At 33.1% G+C, this 21,614-nt stretch overlaps 1 protein-coding gene across 1 annotated transcript in view; it reads right to left on the bottom strand.

The window, feature by feature from the left end:
- Positions 1-17,280, bottom strand: part of LOC129952657 (transient receptor potential-gamma protein) — a 46,912-nt gene extending 29,632 nt beyond the window's left edge. Inside the window, exons 1-2 of the mRNA XM_056065401.1 lie at positions 16,973-17,280; positions 4,488-4,527 (exon numbers count right to left, since the gene is read on the bottom strand). The gene's annotated coding sequence lies outside the window, so the exon portion shown is untranslated. The remainder of the gene's footprint in view (positions 1-4,487; positions 4,528-16,972) is intronic.
- Positions 17,281-21,614: the final 4,334 nt, after the last annotated feature.

Genomic DNA, 21,614 nt, shown 5'->3' with positions numbered 1-21,614 from the left:
AACAGCAGTTTTTTCTCCAACCATTAAGCTAAAACTTTATCTACTCAAAATCTTACCGCAAAGCAACTTCTGTTAATTCGAAAATGGGACTTAAATTCTTCCAAACTATATCTAGGTATTGTCACTTCATAATAGTCCTCGTTTCTGTTAGGATAGTTTTCTGTTAAACGGAAATCGTTTAAAACCGGAGATTTTACAAGTAAGTTATTAATCGTATAGAATTCCAATTGAGCTAAGAGGAAATTTGACATAGATTACAAACTAGGGTTATCTCTTATTTATTAAATTGTTACGCACCTAACAATTCATCATCGTCCGACGAATCAGTTGAATTATCCATTAAATGTTTTATCTTACAACAATTTTGTTTTCGAAGCTTAAATATCTCTCTGCTTTTTGTGAACAGCTGAAAGTTGTTTTTATTTTTTGACAGCTATCTCAAACCAGCTATCCAACTCGTTCGAAAAGGTATCTAAAAATCAACCTATCCAAGATACCCTATCCAACACGAGATTGAACGCAGCCATTTAGTTTTATTTCAGTTTGAAATTTGGGTGATCTGACATTTTTTTATGACACGGAATGTCATAATGCCCAAAATAAACAAAGATTTTGTTGAAACAGATGACATCTTGTGGGCAAGATGTCAATTATTAATTTGGGCGTTATGATACTTTAAAATTGATTTAGGCAATATGGCATTGGTTTTAGGCTTTCTGGCATTTTTTTCTGAAAAGGTTTTTGAGCTATGGAGCTACCTTTGGGTGATAAGCCATTTTTAATATCATGGTGTACGCCCAAACGTTCAATAATATTGTCCAAATCCTACAACAACAAAATTAAAAAAAATATTAAAATAGTTTTGAGCGCTATGACATTTTGAATTTAGTTCAAATTTTTAAATAAAATAACTAAATTGTCAAGAAAATATTTGTCACCTTAAATATTTCGCAAACAAAAATAATTACTAATAACGTTTTTGGCATCTGGTAACTTTTTTAGAAAAATCAAAGTGACAGTAAAAAAATAGAAACCTAAGAAAATCATCAAAAGTTGGTAAAAACAGATTTTTGACTCGAATATTATAAAATCTTATAAAAATTATTGTTTTTTACATTCAAACCCAATTTTCAGTTTTTATTAAAAAATGAAAATCTACAAAAATTGCTACAAAAAATGTATTTGTCTCGAACATCTTGAAAATAAATGAAGGCACTGAGTTCAAATTTAAATTTTCTCACAAGGATCTAACCGGTGATTAAATTGGGTTTCGACTGAAAATGTCGTGAGCAGAAAAGTTATTGAAATCATACTTGTTTTTATGAAAAATGTTATTGTTAACTTTTAGTTAAGTTTGTTAAAATATTTAATTTACAAGTAAAACCTTAAAAAAACTGATAAAATGGTTTTCGAGTCCAGTATTATGAGAACTTGAACAATTTTGAACTTACAGAAAATGCTGTTATTAATTTTTAACTTAACATAGGGTCCGATTTTTCAAATAGAATATTTTGCAGTTCTCGACGTTTTAAGGGCCTTAAGCACTATTCACATGAGCACGACCAACGAATGAACGAATATTCGTCAATTTTGACATTTTTTCACATGAGAGTTTTCAATTCATCGCGAATAAAGTTTGACTTTGACAATTGTGCCACAGCCGAACACCATTTACCACCGAAACTAAAACAAGAATGATTTTTTAAGGTCAGGTACCCGCGATTATTTTATTCGTTGCGAGTGTGGATAATGTGGAACACGAATAAAATTTGACAGTTCGTATCAACTACAATAAATGAATACATTTGTTTTCTTAAATTTATTAATATATGATATTGAAAAGTAAAAGTATGCATCATAAATCAAATAGAAACTATATTGCTTTCGTTTTGTTAAGAATTTGTGTAGAAATATGTCTTCAAACGTATATAAACTCACTTTTTGTAATTCATTCGTCGTTTGTTGGTCGCGCTCATGTGAATACTGCTTTAGTGTCGAAATAAAAGATGTCTGTGAGTGCGTTTCGTAAGTTTTTTTTCGGCGACCATAGCTCAAGAACCAGTAGATATATCGACTTCAAATTAATTTGGTTAGACAGGTAATAATAGTATAGAAAGATATTGAAAGAACTCTCAAAAATTTGAGTTATTAGATTTTTAACAATGCAATTTAAAATAAAGGTAACAATAACGCTAGAGGCTTGAATTAACCTCTAAATTATATATTTTTAAATCAAATAAATTGAACAAATATAATTGTTTCGTCCAATATTTCACGAACAAAAAATTATTTCATCTTCTAAATAATTTTATGCAACGTTTTTGAAATTTCGTCCAATTTTGAAAAAATCGAATTGACAGTTTTTATTATAAAAAAAATAAAAACAAAAAAAAAACATTACTTAATGTTGGTAATAATTTAGCTCAAATATCTTTTTAAAAACTTAAGATTTTGGCTTCAAACCAATTTCATTTTATAATATTATTGTTTTAAACATTTAGTTAGATTTTGAGAAAAATCAAATTGACAGATTTTTTTACAAAAAATAAAAATCTAAACAAAACATTACTAAAAGTTGGTAAAAATTTTGAGTTTTGGCTTTTGAGATTATAGCTTTAAACTAAATTTATTTTACTCGTATAAGAAATATTGTTTTCAACATTTGGGAAAATATTGAGAAAAATCTAATTGACAGTTTTAGAAACTTTGTTAAAACTTTTTTACTTTTGACTCAAATATCTTTTCAAAAATTTAAAATATTTACTTCAAATTAATTTCATTCGTCCAATTTGTGTTTGTTTGTATAAGAAATATAAAATTTTTTAATAAAATCTACTAAATTTGGTAAAATTGTTAGGATTGGTAAAAATTTCGTTAACAAAAATAGATTTTCAAGTCAAACTATTTCATCTTTTGCAAAATATTTTTGGTCACTTTTATATTTTTTAGAACAATTCAACTGACAACTTTTTTAACAAGACAAGACAAATGGACAGACGGGATGGGAAGTTATCTGTGTGGGTCGCATCCTACACTCTTTTTTAAATATTTTATTCGAAATATATTATTTATGCGGGCAACAAAGGGTTGAGCATTACATCAGTCTTAGTCTTTCAATCAACTTCGCGGAACAAAAAAGTCCAAAGGTGTCTAATAATTTGTCAACGTCAAGATGGTTGATAACAAAATTTGGTAATTTATTTCACTAAAGATTGATCTTGGTGATGAGCTGTGCGCAGGAAGAATCACCTTTCAGAAACTGAGGTCATCCAAACAATTGTTTTTAAATTCAGTAAAAACGTCAAACAACGTCTGTGACAAAGACTCTCAAGCGAAACGTTGTTGGTCCCAGACTAATTTCTTCGGAAATTGCGGTCTAATAAGAAGTGAATGACCAAAAAATAAAGAAGTGGGTTTGTTAACTGAATCTTCAATACGCCTAAGAAAAAGAAGGAATATTCAAAACAGAACAAAAGTATAGTTTAGGCCATATTCATAGTAAATATTAGTCTGAATCAAAAAAATAATGTTCGTTTAATATAAAATTTCCAATGTTGCATTTCTGTAACATCACTTGATATTAAATCATTTGATTCTAAAAAGAACTTCACTTTTATTTTTGCTTTTATCAAATTTAAGAATGTTACTCATACGCCACCGTGTTCTCTTCATAGATAATATTTGCCTTTCCCAAACTGCTGCATGGGAATAGGAAATAAATTAGAAAAATAAACAATCTAACCTTATTATTCTCTGTTTGAGGCTTAAAGTAGCTTCATACACAGACCTAGAGACTTAACCAGGAGGCGTAAGTAATAGAGACGACCTATTAAATATTTATTCAGGATGGTGGCTCTGCAGGCTTTATACCGCACTCAAATTCAATGAAGATACGCCATCATTGGCGCTCGCTATCCTTCTTCCAAATTGCCATCATAGTCATCCTCATCCTCGTATAGTCGTCCTTTGTCGTCGTCGTTATCGTCATCGTCATCGTCATCGTTATCGTCATCGTCGTTTGTCGTCAAATCCAAACGTTAAAAGTGTGTACTTGAAAGAAAGTGCAAAAAAGGGTTTTGAACTAGTTCTCCACTCAGGTAGATAATAATTCTCTTTTTCGTCCTTGATGGTAGACTGACTAGAATTTAAGTTTTGATTTTTATTTTGCTCTGTCAACCCCAAAGAGGCAGCAAGGACCGAGAGCGAATTATGTACAAAAGTTATTTGCTTTGCCTTTTCGTGTCTGTTTAAGGAATTTGTTTTCTTTTGGATTATATTTTTCTTTTATTGCCACAAGTGTAGCGACTGTTTCTTTGAGTCTTTTGGCATGTCTACCTATGTTAAGGAAAATAGATACTTATTGTGAAGGAGTGTATTAAATGTACAATTGGTAAGCTCATTATTGTGTGACATAAGGAATTTGTGTATCCTTAAGGCAAAGCATACAAATATACTATCATATAAATACTTTATAAGCTTTGACTTACCTCCTTCTTCGGCTGCTTTCGTGTCGCCCCATTTCGTCAACTGCAAAAAACGAAAAATAGATACAAAAGTGAATACTAGGTCATCTCATGAGTATACGTAATGATAATGATATGCGAAAATAATAAAAAGGCTCAATAATTGTGTTTAAAATGAATTTGTTGTTGACAACAAAGGAGAAGAAGGAGAACTGCAATTCTTTATCCAAGAAGCCTTTGAAAGCTTAATTCTAAGGCTTGATGAGACTAGGTCTTATGTTCAAACACCAAAGCAACATCCGGTGTATTGTTTTAAGGCTACTTTTAGATCTATAATATATAGCCTTAGAAGATGGAAAAGTCTTTCGTTCTGTCTTTCAGATAGAGAGCTCCTGGTTCATACTTTGAAAATAATTTAAAAAATTCAATTCAAATTATTTGTTTCTGACGTTTAAATTAACCAGAAAAGCCAATTTTTCAAAAAAACAAATAAAACTTGATACGGTCTATAGTGCTGTTGTATATCATAAAATGTCAGTTTTTTTTGTGATTTTAAGTTGGTAGCACCGAGATTTGACAGGTGTCAAACATATACACAGCTGGTCAAAAAATAGCTGTGATAATTAATTTTTATATTAATTAATTTGTTATTACTCTTTTTATGTTAAATGTTTATTTTGCGTAGATATTTTTAAAACTCTTATATTAATTAAATAAAAAACACTTTAAGGCCTTGAAAAACATTACAATTATAGACAATATAGCCCCAAAACAACAGATGGAGTTTTTTCACTTGGACAAAAAAATAGGTGAGTTTTCCTAAAGTATTAATATTATCGTTTTTAATGATAATTTCTGTATCTTATCAAAATTGTTGTTTTACTTACTTTAATACCCTCGGTATCCTACATTATTATCCAAGACTTTTTCGAGTCGTCGCGGCTTTGACTATTTACTTTTGGCATGTTTACTGAGGTATGGAATACCATTCTCTTTGAATAGCTTCCGACAATTGGTTTTCATTAGCACGCACGCTTCAGCTTCGGCTTCTTCTGCGTTACTGGGCCTGCTTCGAGGTTGCTTTAAATGACACTTCCAATATGACATTTCTAAAATGGGACTTCTGTCATTAGCAGCTGTTATTTTTTCTCACAATAAAAAAATGTGAGTTTTGAAATCGATCGCTGAAGTAGCGGAATCATTCCAAAAGCAAATGTGTTTTGTTTGTTGACTTTTTTACAGCTTTTGATCTGTCAGACAAAGAAAATGTTCAGTAAATTTGAACTAGAGCTTCCATTTTGAGGCACATTACGTGACATTACGTTATATCCTTACGATTGTCAAATGAAACGTGAGGTCGAAGCTTCATTGTGATAGCATGTATTGAATTCCTATGGCTGAACTTGTAAACGGCAGGCGAAGCCAAAGCTGAAGCGTGTTTGTGTTTCAGCCATCATGGTTATGAAGTTAAGTCGTGTTGTGTCAAACAGATGACGTTCAGTGAAGAAAGAAAATTGTTTTTTTGTACCGTAGCCCAAAACTCAAAGCAAGGGAAAGTCAGTATAATTTGTTTACATATCAAACAGTTATTGTTTGACAATATCTACGAAAATCTAAATGTGTTAGTCGTCGGTAAGCAGAATGTTTTTAAAGTGAACACTTAAAATGGTATCGACACCAAAACCATATAAGACGTGCCAAAAGAAATAGAGTTCACTTTAATCCTGTCTGAATGCTTGCAATGGAAAAGAAGACTCAATAAGAGTTGACAAAAATGTTGTTTCTGACAGAAAGAAAGTTTTCTTCTTGAGTCCGCCATGACATGTTTTTTTACGCTGCTGGCGTCTGTCACTATTCTTTTCCGACAATTTTGTATTTCTCTTGGATTTTGAATGATTTTTTTCGTGGCGTATGGAATACTGTAATAGTGCAACTTTTTATTCGTGCTTAGAGCCGAAAGCCTTGGCTGCTATTTGCTCTTTCCACATATTAATAACAATTTTAATCGTGTTAACGATTGCGGTAGAGCTGTCAAATTTCCAGGTAAGCATTTTTTTGAATTGTATTAGTATTGCTGCAAAGAGGTGTAAATCTGACGAAATATCCAGATCTCAAGATTTGATCTTAAATAAAACATAAATTTGTATTTTGATTGAACTAGATCAAAAATAAATTGATTTATTTCAATTGTCTGAAAATTAGGGGCTATTTGAACTATAGGTCCGATTTTTATCAAATATTTGACATATAGAAACAAAAAAAATTGAAAAGCCTCAAAATATGCTTTGAAATAATGTTATCAACTAGATTTGTTGTTATTTAACTAATAAATTCCAAGGTTTGCTCTTAACTTTTGTTTTGTGTTAGGATTAGGATTCCTCAAAACCACTCAATCAGATCTAATGTCTGATGTGTCCCTTATCACATCAAGAGGATTTTTTCGAATCGATTACAAATTGTTTTAACTACAAATGGAACTGTTATCTAAATGGAATATTTTGTTTGATTAAATATTATGTAGCTATACACATTATATTAACCGTTATATTAACTCTAGATATAAAAGTTATAACATATATGTAAAATATATAAAAAGGTATAGCTAATGTTTGTTCCGGTGTATCACGCAAAAGCCTCATAACTTTATAACTATAATATTTTTTAGGAAGAATAACAAAAGCAGTGAGAAATATACATAATTCAATTAGGGAGCTAAAGTCTCGTCGTCGTGGCTCGTTGCGAGGGTGTCAAAGCCGGAATTTGTTCAAACAAAATATCAATGAAAATGTTTCCTTAACAAAATATGTGGGAGTTTAAGGGATTTAGATTCCATCGTCATGGTTATAATATTATGGTGGGGTGATGTGGGCATTTGACAATATTTTAATTTATGAACCAGGAGCAGTTTTTGTTGATGTTATTTTTTTTTTGAGTGGCTAGCTTAATTTTTATCGAAGTAAATTTAATTGTTTATGTTTTTTATACATATTTACATTTATTTAACCTCGATTTCACTTTACTTAACATTTATTTTAGTCAAAAATTAGTTTTGTACAGGGCTATTATTGCAGCACCAATTCCTCTTTTTGAAATTTTTCATGTCCGATTATTCGATAACTTCATGAATTCCATTTTACAGGTTTGGAATTATTTGTGAAGCCTTACTGCATCTATAGATGTTTGCTCAAAATATGTGGATCCTGACCTTTACAAGATCAAATTTTAATAACACGATCGAAATTGCAATGGTTTCGTTGCCCGTGAAAGTCATGAGGCATGTTAAAGTCAACTTATTGAAAATAATTGTCTTCCAATCTGCCCGTGAAAATCAAAATTATATAGCTTGAAAACCATTTCCCATAACAGTTAGAACAGCTTTATGTTCTAATTAGTACGGTCCAAAGCACGTGACACCCCTTTTTAAAATTATTCTGAGATTTGCTCTGAATACTACAATTGTGCTTTTAGATCATGTGTCATTTTTAGTCCTCTTAGATTTTTCGAAAGCTTTCGATTCAGTTGACCACACATTACTGCCTCGAGGAATTGACAAATCCTTCAAAAGTAATTCTTGTCATGAAAAAGTGCTTTCTCAAATTAACCATTCGGATTCGGCCTAAAATTGTAGGTCCCTTCCATTCCTAACAACAGTACTCGCACACAGGTTGAGAGTTGTAAGTCACTAGTTCCTGGTTCACAACGGACTGTTTCGCCACCCAATTTATTTATTTATTTACAGGTAGATCACAAGCTGTGGAAATAAATGGGTCGCTATCAAATTTCCTTCCAAATTTAAATGGTGTTCCACAAGGCTGCATTCTTGGTCCATTGTTGTTTTCAATGTACATTAATTCAATTCCAAACTCAATGAACTTTTGTTCTTTAGCTTTATACGCCGATGATATGCAGCTTTAAATTGTTCCCTTTGTTTAATTGAACACTATATTGAATACTTTAATGAGGATCTTGAAAGGATTCAGAATTGGTCCTTCATTATTAGGCTTCAGCTAAATCTTTTTAAGACTAAATGTATAGTTATTTCCCGAACACCTCTTGATCTGTCTGACTTTCCTCGTATTGACATGAACCATATCCTTATAGAATTCGTTGAGACGGCTAGGTTAGGTTAGGTTGGAGTGGCTGTCCAGATGTCATTGACGCACGTAGACCTCAAGGGTCCATTGTGATACCATTAATGAGGTTACTCATGGGAGAGTAATGAATTTAAACAAACCATTTTGTACTTTTAATAAAGTTAGAGAGACGTTTTGTGTCAATCGTTGCCAGTTCACTGGTGTTATCGAAGAAGGGATTACCGAGGAAGTTATTCCTTCTAATGGAGAGTGCTGGACATGTACATTGAAGGTGTTGCACCGTTTCCTCTTCCTCCTCGTCCATGCAGCTTCTACAGAAGTCATTTGTGTAGACCCCTAGCCTCAGAGCATGTCTTCCTATGAGGCAGTGTCCCGTTATTACTCCAATTGTAGAGCTTATACTTTGTCTGCTCAGTGATATCAAGCCTTTTGACCGTTTTATGTCAATACTTGGCCATATTTGCTTGGTTGCTAAGCAGATGGTACTTTGTGACCATTTGTTGTTTCTGGAGCATATTGCTTGAGATTGAGAAGATATTTGCATGTAGCAAGTGGTGTTGCTATGTTATGTTTTTGTCTAACATGAGGCAGAAGTGTTCCGTTTTTGGGGAGCTCATCGGCTTTACAATTTCCCGGAATGTCTCTGTGGCCCGGCACCCAAATGTGGTGAATGTTAAACTGTTCCGTCATCTCATTCAGAGATTATCGACAATCGTGGACTGTTTGAGAGTTTGTGGAGACAGACGCGAGAGTTTTAAGAGCGGCTTGGCTGTCTGAGAAGATTCGTATATCCTTACAAGATATAACGTTTTCTTTGAGCCAGGATAGTGCTTCTTTAATCGCCATTACTTCGGCCTTGAATACACTACATTGATTGGGAAGTCTATAGGATAGACTGAGATTCATTGTTCTGAATAGATACCACTTCCAGCTCCGTGATCGGTCTTTGAACCGTCAGTATAGAAGTGTACCGCATCGTCTTCCAGGGGTCTCCTTCTTCCCAGGAGGACCTTGAAGGGATGGACACATGGAAGCTTTTACCGAATACCATTTTTGGGGTGGTATAGTCTAAGAAGCGATCTGGGATAGATCTGAAACTGTCTAGAATAGTAGTATGTGCAGTATTGTTACTGGTCCATTGAGAGGTGGCTCTAAGACTTACACATGAGTTGGCAGCCACTTTTTTGGAGAAGATGTCAAGTGGTGTTAGGTTTAAAAGCACTTCCAGTGCTGCGGTTGGTGTTGAGCGAAGTGCTCCTGTGATGCACGTACCTGCTGACCGCTGGACTTTGATGAGCTTATTTAGATTTACCATCTTTCCCAGTGCGGTCCACCATACGACGGCTCCATAAATGAGCATTGGCCTGATTACCGAAGTGTATAGCCAGTGGGTTATTTTTGGGAAGAAGCCCCATTTTGATCCTATGGCCTTTTTACAAGTAAAAAGCGCTACAGTAGCCTTTTTTACTCTTTCATCAATATTTGCCTTCCAAATATTTAGCTTGATCGGAAAAGCTTTATGGTATTCCTCTAATCTTGGGTGGGCTAATCTGAGGAATTTTATATCTTCTCGAAAAGAGTATTAATTCTGTTTTGTGTATGTTGACGTCCAATCCACATTGCTTAGCCCATTTAGTTAGCCTGTTTAGGGCATTTTGTAGGAGTTCCGAGAGAACTTGGGGGTGCTTCCCAGATACGGATATCGCAACGTCGTCAGCATAGTTGAGACGGCTAACAATTTAGGAATAATATTTAATCGTTTTTTTAACATGGGACAACCACATTAACACCAAAGCTGGTAAGACTTATTAAGCACTGCGTCCATTGTTTGCGGCCCAGCATTGTACTCCCATAAAAATGCGTCTTTTACTTGCCAAAACCTTAATAAAAACCAATTCTTACTTATGGATGCGAAATTTGTTCACATTCAGCAATACTGCTCGCTATATTTTTGGACTTCGAAGATATGATCACATCTCAGATATTTCAAATCATATTCTAAATATGTCATTTGAACACATCCTCCATTTTCGGACATTGTCCTTGCTTTCTGATGTCGCTATTTCTTCGACAGAATACGATGATCCTCATCTGTCAGATCATTACAACTTATCAGCCCACGTTACTCTTCTCTTACATCTGAACGTCAATTTTATGTTAATAGCATTCGGCTTTGCAATGCCTCGCCAAGATCAATAAAGGAAACACGTGATGCTGTCAAGGCAAAACCTCGAAATCAAAAAATACTTGTCAAGATCGTAATTTCATACATTTATCTAATTAGTTGAAATGAAATGAACTACAAACAATCCACTTAACTCAAATTTGTAAATTTGTATGTACATATGTATATAAATTTGTATACTATTTAATAACGATTAATAACTATTGTTATTAACTATTAAAATTTAATATTTTCAATTAAAATTTAATACTTTTGTAAAATGCCCTCTGCAATGTAGTACCTTTGATATATAGTTCCATATTTTTGTTTAATACTGTTTACTTATCACTGGCTTATAAGATATCTTATTTAATGTGTATAAGTTTTCGAAATTGGTCTCATCACTAAAGATGGGGAATGGCGTCCATTTTTATAATAAATGTTCACAATTTCATTGCGTCGTGAAGTTTGTTTATTATTCCATTTTTAGTAAAGGCGTTGTTTTTACTGTCAAATGTCAAAAGATGACAGCTTGAAAAGTGACAGGTGTCCAAAAAGTAGGTTATTCCAAAATAAACAATTGCTTTTGTGAAATCCATTATTTTTGAACGGGAATATCTCATACCTTATAACGCTTCCAGTGTTTTTGTTCATTTTTTAAAGGTGATAATAGTGTGAGTGCGGCCTAACTTCACAAGCCATTAAATCAAAAACCACAAATTGACAGACAAACAATTTATGTGCCCGATTACACGAGATGTTTTTTCGGTTGTTTCCTCTTTCGTCTTTTTGACAGATCGGGTGAGGGGTGTAGAAACGTAGGGGGAAAGAAGTCGTGAAAAGAGTCCTGAAAATTTATGGACTTTTTTTGGTTGAACTTTGACGTTTATGCTTTGACAACCAATAAAAAAAAACAAAATGCACAATTTACAGCTATGAGTTCAGTTTTCCAGAGTATGGTGTAGTAAAGGCAAATATAAACGTGAAATAATGTAAATTTAATTATTTATTACGATTTAAGAAATGTGGACAAAAACTCAAACGGAAGTATTATTAACGCTGTTTCAAAGTTGGCCCAATTTGTATAACAAGCTGAACAAAAATTATTAAAAAATCAATAAAACTTATTCCATAAATTTGTTTTATTTTTCACTAAATTATTGCCACAGAAATCCAATTATAATTTGTAGGTACTCTGTGATTATTACTGCCCGGACAACGAAACAAAATTAAATTCTTTCCCCACAGTTTTTTCAGAAACGTCAAAAAGAGGAATAACGAAAGGAACGAAAAAAGGAAAGGTGTAATCACGAGGGTAGGTACCTGTCAAAAAGACGAAAGACGAAAACGAACGAAAAAACATCCCGTGTAATCAGGGTCTATTAGTGTTGTTGCCAAGGGTCAAGTCAAAATTTTCAAATTTGATTTTGAAGCAAACATAAATCAATTATTTTTTCCCCATGAAACACATAAGAAGGAAAAAGTCAGTGAAGATAAATTGGTTAATTTTACCAATGGAGAACAATATTTGTTTACATTAACTAGGAATTTATTTACTTAGAAGATTGTTAAATAATCCACTAACTTGGGGTCTCCATTGAACATTTCCGATGACAGTACTATCGTCCTGTCATCAGATAATCAAATAAAGACCAACAATCCAACATCTAGTCCATGATCCGGAGATCGCAGTTTGTATTTTTCGAGCGGATCAAAATCCTGTCCACAAATTTGACGTTTGTGTTTTTTTTTAGTGGTGATAGTTCATTTTCCACAGTCTTTTTGAAATTAAAATTGCATTTCGTTTAAATTTTCGTGGAGTGAATAAATTCATTAATTCAAAGTTATCTTTACTACTTTACTTTACTTTACTTTATACTACGAAAATTCTTATAGTCCTCCCATAGTAAGTCCTTGAGTAGGTGCGCCTCCAAATCATGAAGTTCCCTTAGTTCAATTAATGGATTCACCCAAAACCTGTGTTTTCTTTTATCCTCTTGAATAGTTAAAGGGCTAATTTTTGTTTACTCAAAGGCATTTTTTTATATAATTTTGTAAAAAACCAATAACTACCGACACTAAATGTAAATCAATAAATAAGAAAACAACAGATTACCCGTTTCTTATGTCAAATGTGACATTTGAGGTTGCTCATGGCAAGACATAATATGCCCGGTCAAAAAAAACAATGGATTCCGGATAAGATTGCGGAAGAGAAGCTGGATTGGATTTAACTCTTGTGGTGCCTCAGGGTAAGCATTCAATGTTGAACAAAAAAACGTCACGGATTTGACGTTTATAAATAAAGTATAAATATTTGAATATCAAAGGTGTTTTTTTAGACATGTAGATATGTGTGATGTTATGATAGAATTTAGCTTTAAGATAAAGATAAGGATTTGCCATTAAGGTCCAACAGAACCATTATTTTGACATTTATCGACGTTTCAAGGTACCTAGGTTAGGATAGGTTAGGTTATAGTGGCTGTCCAAGATGGAAACGGACACACTTAGGCCAGTTTAATGGCCCATTGTGATACCACATGAATCTTGAGGCTTCCTCCTAAGCTCAATGGAACCAGTTACAGTCCCTTACGAAACGTGAGAGGCTGATTATACTGATATGATTTAGATCGTTTAGATCGTTAAAGAAGAATTCTCCTAGGTAATTCTTGCGTTTTCGAGCTAGAGCAGGGCACGTGCAGAGAAGATGAAGAACCGTTTCTTCCTCTTCCTCGTCCATACAGCTTCTGCAAAAGTCATTTGAGAATACGCCTAGTCTCGTGGCGTGCTTTCCTATTAGACAGTGTCCGGTTATGACACCTATTAATGAGCTTTTATGCGATCTGCTTAGAAAGAGCAAGCACCTTGAACGTTTTAAATCCAGTGTTGGCCAGATGTTTTTTGTAACTTGACACGTGGTGATGTTGTTCCACCTGTTGCCTGCCCTCCACACAGCGTCCTGCATTAGCAACAATTTACAAGTAGCGATTGGTATGCCAGTACGTGTTTAACGTGGTAGGATGGGCTGCACTGTACCGTTCCTGGCAAGTTCATCTGCCTTACAATTACTTGGAACGTCTCTATGGCCCGGCACCCAGCATAGGTGAATATTAAACTGCTGCGCCATCTCCATTAGAGATGCTCGACAGTTATGGACTATTATAGAGTTTGTAGAGACAGAGTCCAGAGATTTGATAGCGGCGTGGCTGTCGAAGAAAATACGGATATCAGATGTTGATATCACGTTTTCTTTGAGCCAAGACAAGACTTCCTTAATCGCCAAAAGTTCCGCCTGGAACACGCTACAATGATTGGGAAGGCGGAATGAGAGACTTAATTTCAGTCGTTCAGAGTAAACACCACCACCAACCCCTTCTTTGGTTTTTGAGCCATCCGTGTAAAAGTGGATTGACTCATCCTCTAAGAATGTCCTATCCTCCCAAAAAGATCTAGTAGGTATAGAAATCTGGAAATTCCAAAAGGTACCTAGAGTCGAAATAAAAGATTTTTAGAAAGATGCCTGTGCGTGTGTATACATACGTTCGTACGTCCGTACGTTCGCGACGTTTTTTCGTTGTCCATAGCTCAAGAACCAGAAGAGATAAATTGCGTGGGTGGTTGTTTTTTACCATAGTAGTTTAAAAAAAGGTGAACATTTTGGCTAACCCTAATTATCCTACAAACCAAAAACGCTAGAGACTTGAATTAAACTTTATATAATATATTGTAACGTGATACTAAATAAGTATATTTTTTGAAAAAAAAAATCCAAAAAAATTTTTTTATAAATCAAAAAAACTAAGAAAAAAAACTTGTCACCTCGAAAATTTAACGAATACAAAATGATTTTATCTCCAAAACAACTTTGTGCCACGAAAACTCAAGTTTTTAACATCTGGTAAAATTTTGAGAAAAATCGAATTTACAGTATTTTTATAAAAAATAAAAAACCTAAAAAAAAACATTACGCAAAGTTTGTATAAATTGATTTTCGGCTCAAATATCTTTTCAAAAGCTTGATATTATGGCTTTCAGATAGTTTTGACTCATAAGAAATATTGTTTTCAACATTGGGAACAATTTTGAGAACAATCGAATTGACAGTTTTCTTACAAAAAATAAAAACTTAAAAGAAAATTTAACAAAAGTTGGTAAAAATTGATTTTCGACTCAAACATCTTTTCAAAAATTTGAGATTATGGTTTCCAGCTTATTTTAAGTTAACAGAAATATTGTTTTCAACATTGTGAAACATTTTGAGAAAAATCCAATTCACAGTTTTTTTATAAAAAAATAAAAAACTAAAAAAAAAACATTACTCAAAGTTGGTAAAAATTGATTTTCGACTCAAATATCTTTTCAAAAATTTGAGATTATGGTTTCCAGCTAATTTAAACTTAAAAGAAATATTGTTTTCAACATCGGGAAAAATTTTAAGAAAAATCGTTTTGACAGTTTTTTTTACAAATAATAAAAACTTAAAAGATAATCTAACAAAAGTTGATAAAAATTGATTTTCGGCTGAAATTTCTTTTCAAAAATTTGAGATTATGGCTTCTAGCTAATTTTAACTCAACAGGAAAACCTACAAACTTTTAAACAAGAGACAGACGGGATGGGAAGTTATCAGTTTGGGTCGCATCCCAGCCTCTTTTTTTGGTAATTAATTTCATCGTTTGCAAACATTGTTCAGGTATAAATCTATTCATTATGAAATTGGCCATTTTAAATTTCTAAGATTTCTGAAAACTGTCTCAGATAGATTGACATAGCCAGATTATGAAACATAAACACAATTAACAATTTATTCTCATCTAGCTATCTTGCTTTACTTTAATCGAACTATACAAATTTTGTTTTAAGATATTTGACAGCAAAAGTGAGATATTCCCAGGAATATAAACTGGTCAATTGCCAAACCAAACATAGCATAAATCAATTGACAGCTGAAAAAAGACCAAAGAACTCCAAAAAAAAAAGTATTGCCAGATTGAAAACCACATATCTAAAAAACACCTGCTTCTATTATCATCATCGGACAAGTAAACAAAAATTTGTATAGCTCGATGCACAAAAAACTAATTTAACTATACCGTATTAAAATCCAAAAATTAACTAAAATTAATAAATACAATATTGTATTTAAATTGAAAATTTAAAACTAATTTAAAGTTTTCTTGAAAGGCATTATGTGCATCCTTTATCTACTTATATAGAATTTTGCACAAATTCTAAAATTCAATCAAAAGAAACGAACAAAAAAATACCTTCAACGGTAATATGTATACACAAATAGTCAAGTGTCAAAACCGGCATTTCATTTTAATACTAATTTCATTAAATTAAACCGCCCCAATTCCATTTCAAACAAAAACCACAAATCATACATTTTTCATATCGCGCACATAACTCTGACATTCTATTGGTATACCGTATACCACCTGTCATCCCATTCAGCAGAGAAATAACATTTTCCCGCACTTTGACATCTATCCATGATGATGATGAGCGAGTTATGGTTTTGCCTTGAACATACAAAATTTTAAAATTTCTACCTCTCTATTTAGCCTTTCCATGAGATGCAGTTGAGTAGCATCGAAGCAATATAATATAAAACGGCCTTGAATAAATGGACCCCCAGTTTCGTCTTGTTTGTCCTTCTGCTTATCAAAAGGCTTTAAAGAAAACAAAAACATAAAACCTCTATTTATATGTACATCGTATGTCAATCATGGGCTGAAAAGTCACCTCATATGCGCCCACATGACGACATCGCAATTTCTACCTGCATATATCAAAGACATCCGACTACCGACGACGACTAAGACGAGAACATTCATCCCTTGACTTGACACTTGAATAAATAGCAGGTATGAGAAATTATTGCATTATTACTACACAGCTTAACTACACACCTCCGCTCTATCCAGCCAAAGTCAGTCAAGCAGTCAAATGTAAAATAATGACACTTCAAAACACACCACGAGCCAAAGTCTGTTCACCTGAAACCCTCAAGTCGGCGATGTAGATGATGGCGTGGCATGGATGTCGCGGCGACAACGAAACCACTCTTAAGCTCACCTTGACTACATCTATCGTCGTCGGTTGTCGGTTGTTCGTCGTCGGTCGCCATGAAATGACATGACAGAACAAAACGGAAATGTCAAAATAAGAGCGGATGCTGTGCTGTGCTGGGGTGTTTTGAAGGGGTTTGTATTGCTACTGCATATGATGGAGCTGTTGCTTACCTTGAGATGGGATTTCCTTCGAAGAGCTGCTATTGATCTAGATTGCTGCCTTAGCACCTCCAGTGCAATGGACGAATGGGCTGTCGACGGTATGTGGGTGGTTTTTTGAAAACCTTTCTCCCCAAAAGAAAATAAGTAAAAGAAAGTAAAGAAAAAAACAAGCGGAAGAGGTAAAAATGTGGAACAGAAGAATTTCTCGCTGGCGCTGCGCTCCCTGGTTGTTGTATTACAAAACTGCAGGCAATTAAAGTTTATTGCCCACCAAGTGCTACTAGGGCAGTCGTGCGGTGCGGTCGATTGATGGCAGTGGTGGTTAACGGTGTTCTACTTTTATAAAAAAAAGGTTCAAAGCAATCGTAAGCCCTTAATTCTTTCTTTTTATTTCAGTTAAGAAACAACAAAAAAACACTGATTTAGATTCAACAAACTTGATAAGGGGAGGGTGAGCCGCACTAGTACACAATTTTTGGAGATATTTTTTTTGGATATTTTTTGGAGGGGGCACAAATAATATTGGATCTTTCTTTTTGTTGTTGTTTTTTACTTAACAGGGGTGTTGCACTCGCGTGAGGATATCCACCAGCAGATTAAGACCGTTCGGGCTTAGAGAGAAACTACAACTGAACTACTAGCTGGGGGATTGCCGAGCATTTACTTGCCAGCAGAGTAGCGCCGCTCCGTAGAGAACTCCTGCCACAGTGCTATCGTAGATTTATGAGAACTTTGTTGAGTTCGGATGCATGTGGTGTGCTGCACGAGTGTTGTGCATTTTGTTGCAAGGAATATTCTCTTAGCCAGTGCTCTTTGGTCTGAAAAGGCATGGCATTCTGTTAGGATGCACTCAGGACCGGTTCATGAAAAATCGAAGGTATCTTTAATATATATTAGGGTAAATCTTACTTAAACTATTCTTTTAATTGAATTGAATTATTATTATAGTTTTTTTGACTAAATACTCGCGTGAAGATGAACGAATGATAAGCCTTGAACTACCGAACCCAAGGACAACCCAATTCAAACTAAAGGGACGTATGGTTTGGTGTATTGATATACAATCCATTTGGGTGCGGTGTGTTTTTTTTGTTTTGGAAGCAACATCTTAGGGGTAACAAAATTCAGGTGATGAATGGGACTGTAGGTATTATAGTGGAGCAAGCTTGATACGCACCATACCATAAGGTATCAGAGTTATTAGAAGGGTAGTGTAGGTGGATACTTAAAAGCTTTTGGTGTAAAAGATATACCGCTGTCAACTTTTATTAATTGAGCATGAATATAACTAATTTTTAGGGAAGTAGATATGTGACATATGTGAATAAGCATGTGTACTACATCTGACATAATTGTGGGGAATATTTTGACAGTGCAGCATCAATATCGATTAAAGAAGTAATAACCTTAGAAAAACATAAAACTTGATTGGGTCTTGGGGTCATAAGGGAATTGATTTTGAAAGATAATAAAATTATTGATTAATGATTTCCCTTTCGTGCCCGTCCATCGAATTTTCTAAAAATTTAACAAAATATTAATAACCACATTTTGTAGTCCTTAAAATACTTGAGTAGGAATCTTTTGTTACCAGTTTTTGTACGTTGTCATATTATTTAAAAAAAAAGTTGTAAATTGGATTTTTCTAAAAAAAAATCACAAAAAGTTTAAAAAAATATTTTCCATAGAATAAAATAAATTTTATTTTAATTTATTTCTTGTTTTCGAGATTTTTTTTTGAAAACCAAAGTTTTCTTTTCTTACCAGTTTCTTCCAGATTATTTTGTATTAAAAAAAAACGAAAACTGGAGATTTTTGTTAAAATTTTAGGGAATGTTATAAACAACTATGGCGTCTCTAGTTAAGCAGTTCTTTATTTAAATATTCTTGCTAAAATTTGCCTTAATTTTAAACGCTCTTTTAACTTAAGAACCTTTTTAACAAAATGACAGCAAACTTTTGTGAAACACGCCTAATTTTGACTATTAATAAAATCAAACAGAACGAAAAAATAAAAGCAAATGTCAAATTTCTACATCCTGCAAATAAATGACAAAGTAATAATTTCCCACCGAAAAGGGTGACATTTTTAAAATATCTATTAAAAATATATTATTGTTTATAAGGTTGTAAATTTCAAAAATTGGTTTTATGACAAAAAAAATTTCAAGCTCAACTGATGACTTTAAGCTTATGCTGTTTTAAGCGCACAGAATTCTATACTTTATAAGAAATATTTTTTAGTGTTGAATATCTTATAGAAACCATCAATTCTGGAACGTTTTTGGAAGTTTGATAAAATCAGGAAGAACAAAACAAAGCACATAATTTAAGCTTTGATTTATAACATGGGTGTATTATGTTAAAATAAATTTTTAAAATAATTAAATAAGCAATAATGAAAACATTACATACAAAATCTTCTACAAAGAAAATACGTCAAATCATGTCCGGGAACGTTCCCGAAATGACCGTGTACGAAATGACGGTTCCAAATAAGAGCGCCCTTTGATTATACGGCGGCCATCTTAAATGCGATCTGACTTTGTCAATAGGAACATGTTTGAGGTTTCTTTGTTATTTCGAGTCGTAAAAAAGAATTTCATCAATAATTAAATGTAATAAATACGTTCACAGAATGACGGACTATTGATGTACGAATAGAACGAATAGTATAGAAGGTACTTAACATTTAGATATATTTTATTTGACGAAAAATACTCTTACAGCCGGCTTTGTTTTTGTTCTCTTCCTCGATTGACGTTTGACAACGAATGGCTGGATTTACTTAAAATTATTTTTGATCGATTATCGAAATGTTCACTGAAATGACTGGCTTTGTTTTTGTTCTCTTCCTCGATTGACGTTTGACAACGAATGGCTGGATTTACTTAAAATTATTTTTGATCGATTATCGAAATGTTCACTGAAATGACTTGTGCGGTATTGGACAAACTATTTTTGCATTGTTATTGTTTAAAATAAATAATCTTTTAGTACCCTCTCTAAAACTACATTTTGTATACAAAATACAGTGTATTGAGTAACTACCGGGGTCAAATACCTTCAATTTTTCAATTATATTTTGGACTTGTTGTTGAAGATTGTAAATTAGGACGCGTTCCCGAAATTATTTTCTATGCGTGTATATTGATTTCATTTAAAATTCACCTTATTAATAGATTGTATTGTTTGATAATTGAAAAACAAATTTAAGATTCAATTATTGTATATTTTTCTTTTTAAAATTTAAGTACATAAATATCAACAGTTTCAAATGAAAAATATGATGCTGTTTGGGATACTTTCCCAAGCCAATTTAATTTGATCAAACAAATCGTTTTTATTTTTTCAAATAATCTTTGGGTTGAGATCTGGGGAGTGTGCTGGCCCTTGGAACACGTCGATTCAGTTTTCTTGACACTTCGTCTTAGGCGCATTGGACGTGTGCTTTGATCAGAGGCAACTGATAACAGCGTGTGGCAGTATTATATTTTGCAAAATGTCAAGGTACATAAAACAATCCATTGTACCATCATTTTGGAGAATCGGTTCCAGTCCATGGCCTGAAAAAACAACCCCACGTCATTATGTTACCTCCTCCGTGTTTTCCGGGAGCTTTGGTGTAATGTGGATTAAGTGATTCTTTGGCTGGTCTGCCTTGAAATTGGATTTGAATTTGGACTCGTCCGAAAAGAGTACTTTCCTCTATTTTCTTATGGTTCAGTTAATGTGCCTGTTTTGGTGGAAATAAAAGGCTTTCTACACCAAACAGCTTTGAAAGATTTTAGTCCACCATCAACAGATCGTCTCAAAATTGTTCTCGCAAGTTGCATTCGTATTTTTCTTGATGATATAAAACGATATTTTTTCAATTGATTTTATTGTAGCAAAATCCTGTAGTTTTGTTGTTTTTCTTGGTCTGCCACCTCGATGAATCGTTTGGAATGACTTTTTGGATTTTTAAAATTGTATTCAATTCACTTTTATATTGTTTTATATTTTTTTCTTTTATTTCGTTAGAGTATTTGTTTCCTGCCATTTTACAAAAGTAAGCTAAGAACACTGATTAACTTGCTATCATTGGTTTTCATCATTGAAAACAAGCATTGGATTTTTTTTGCGGGTCATTCATAGCAATCATTAAAAATTTCTGTCATTGACAACAATTTCCTGATTGAAAGTCACCTAAAAAATTTTACTGATATAAATCTGTCAATGGAATTGTGTGAAATTGGAACACAAATCAGTGGAACGATTCGTTTCACTTTTGAATATAAAAGTATCAGCTGTTCAGGAAAATGCATTTCAGTCCGGAAAATAGAAGAATAAATGCGTAATTACACTTTTTTCTTAAAAAAAATTCTTTGTGAGATTTCCGATGGATCAGTATATAATTTTCATTTCTAATCAAAGGAAAACACCGTCAAATATCGATTGAAATTTTTTTTCCGGATCGATTTCAATGATAACTATAAGGGGGCCCTAACTTCTAATAAATTATATCATATTTAAATGGACCGTTATGACAACTATATACTCTTGTGGTCTTTTTAGAAGTACAAACATAATGTATTCAATTTTGGAAAAAAATTAACATGATTTGTTTAAGTTAATAATTTTTGAATGACATAAAGATGGTGGTAGTTTT

The sequence above is a fragment of the Eupeodes corollae genome, chromosome 3, assembly GCF_945859685.1.
Source record: "Eupeodes corollae chromosome 3, idEupCoro1.1, whole genome shotgun sequence".
NCBI lineage: Eukaryota > Metazoa > Arthropoda > Insecta > Diptera > Syrphidae > Eupeodes > Eupeodes corollae.
Note: the sequence above shows the minus strand (reverse complement) of the source record. Positions and strands in the feature narration are given on the sequence as shown.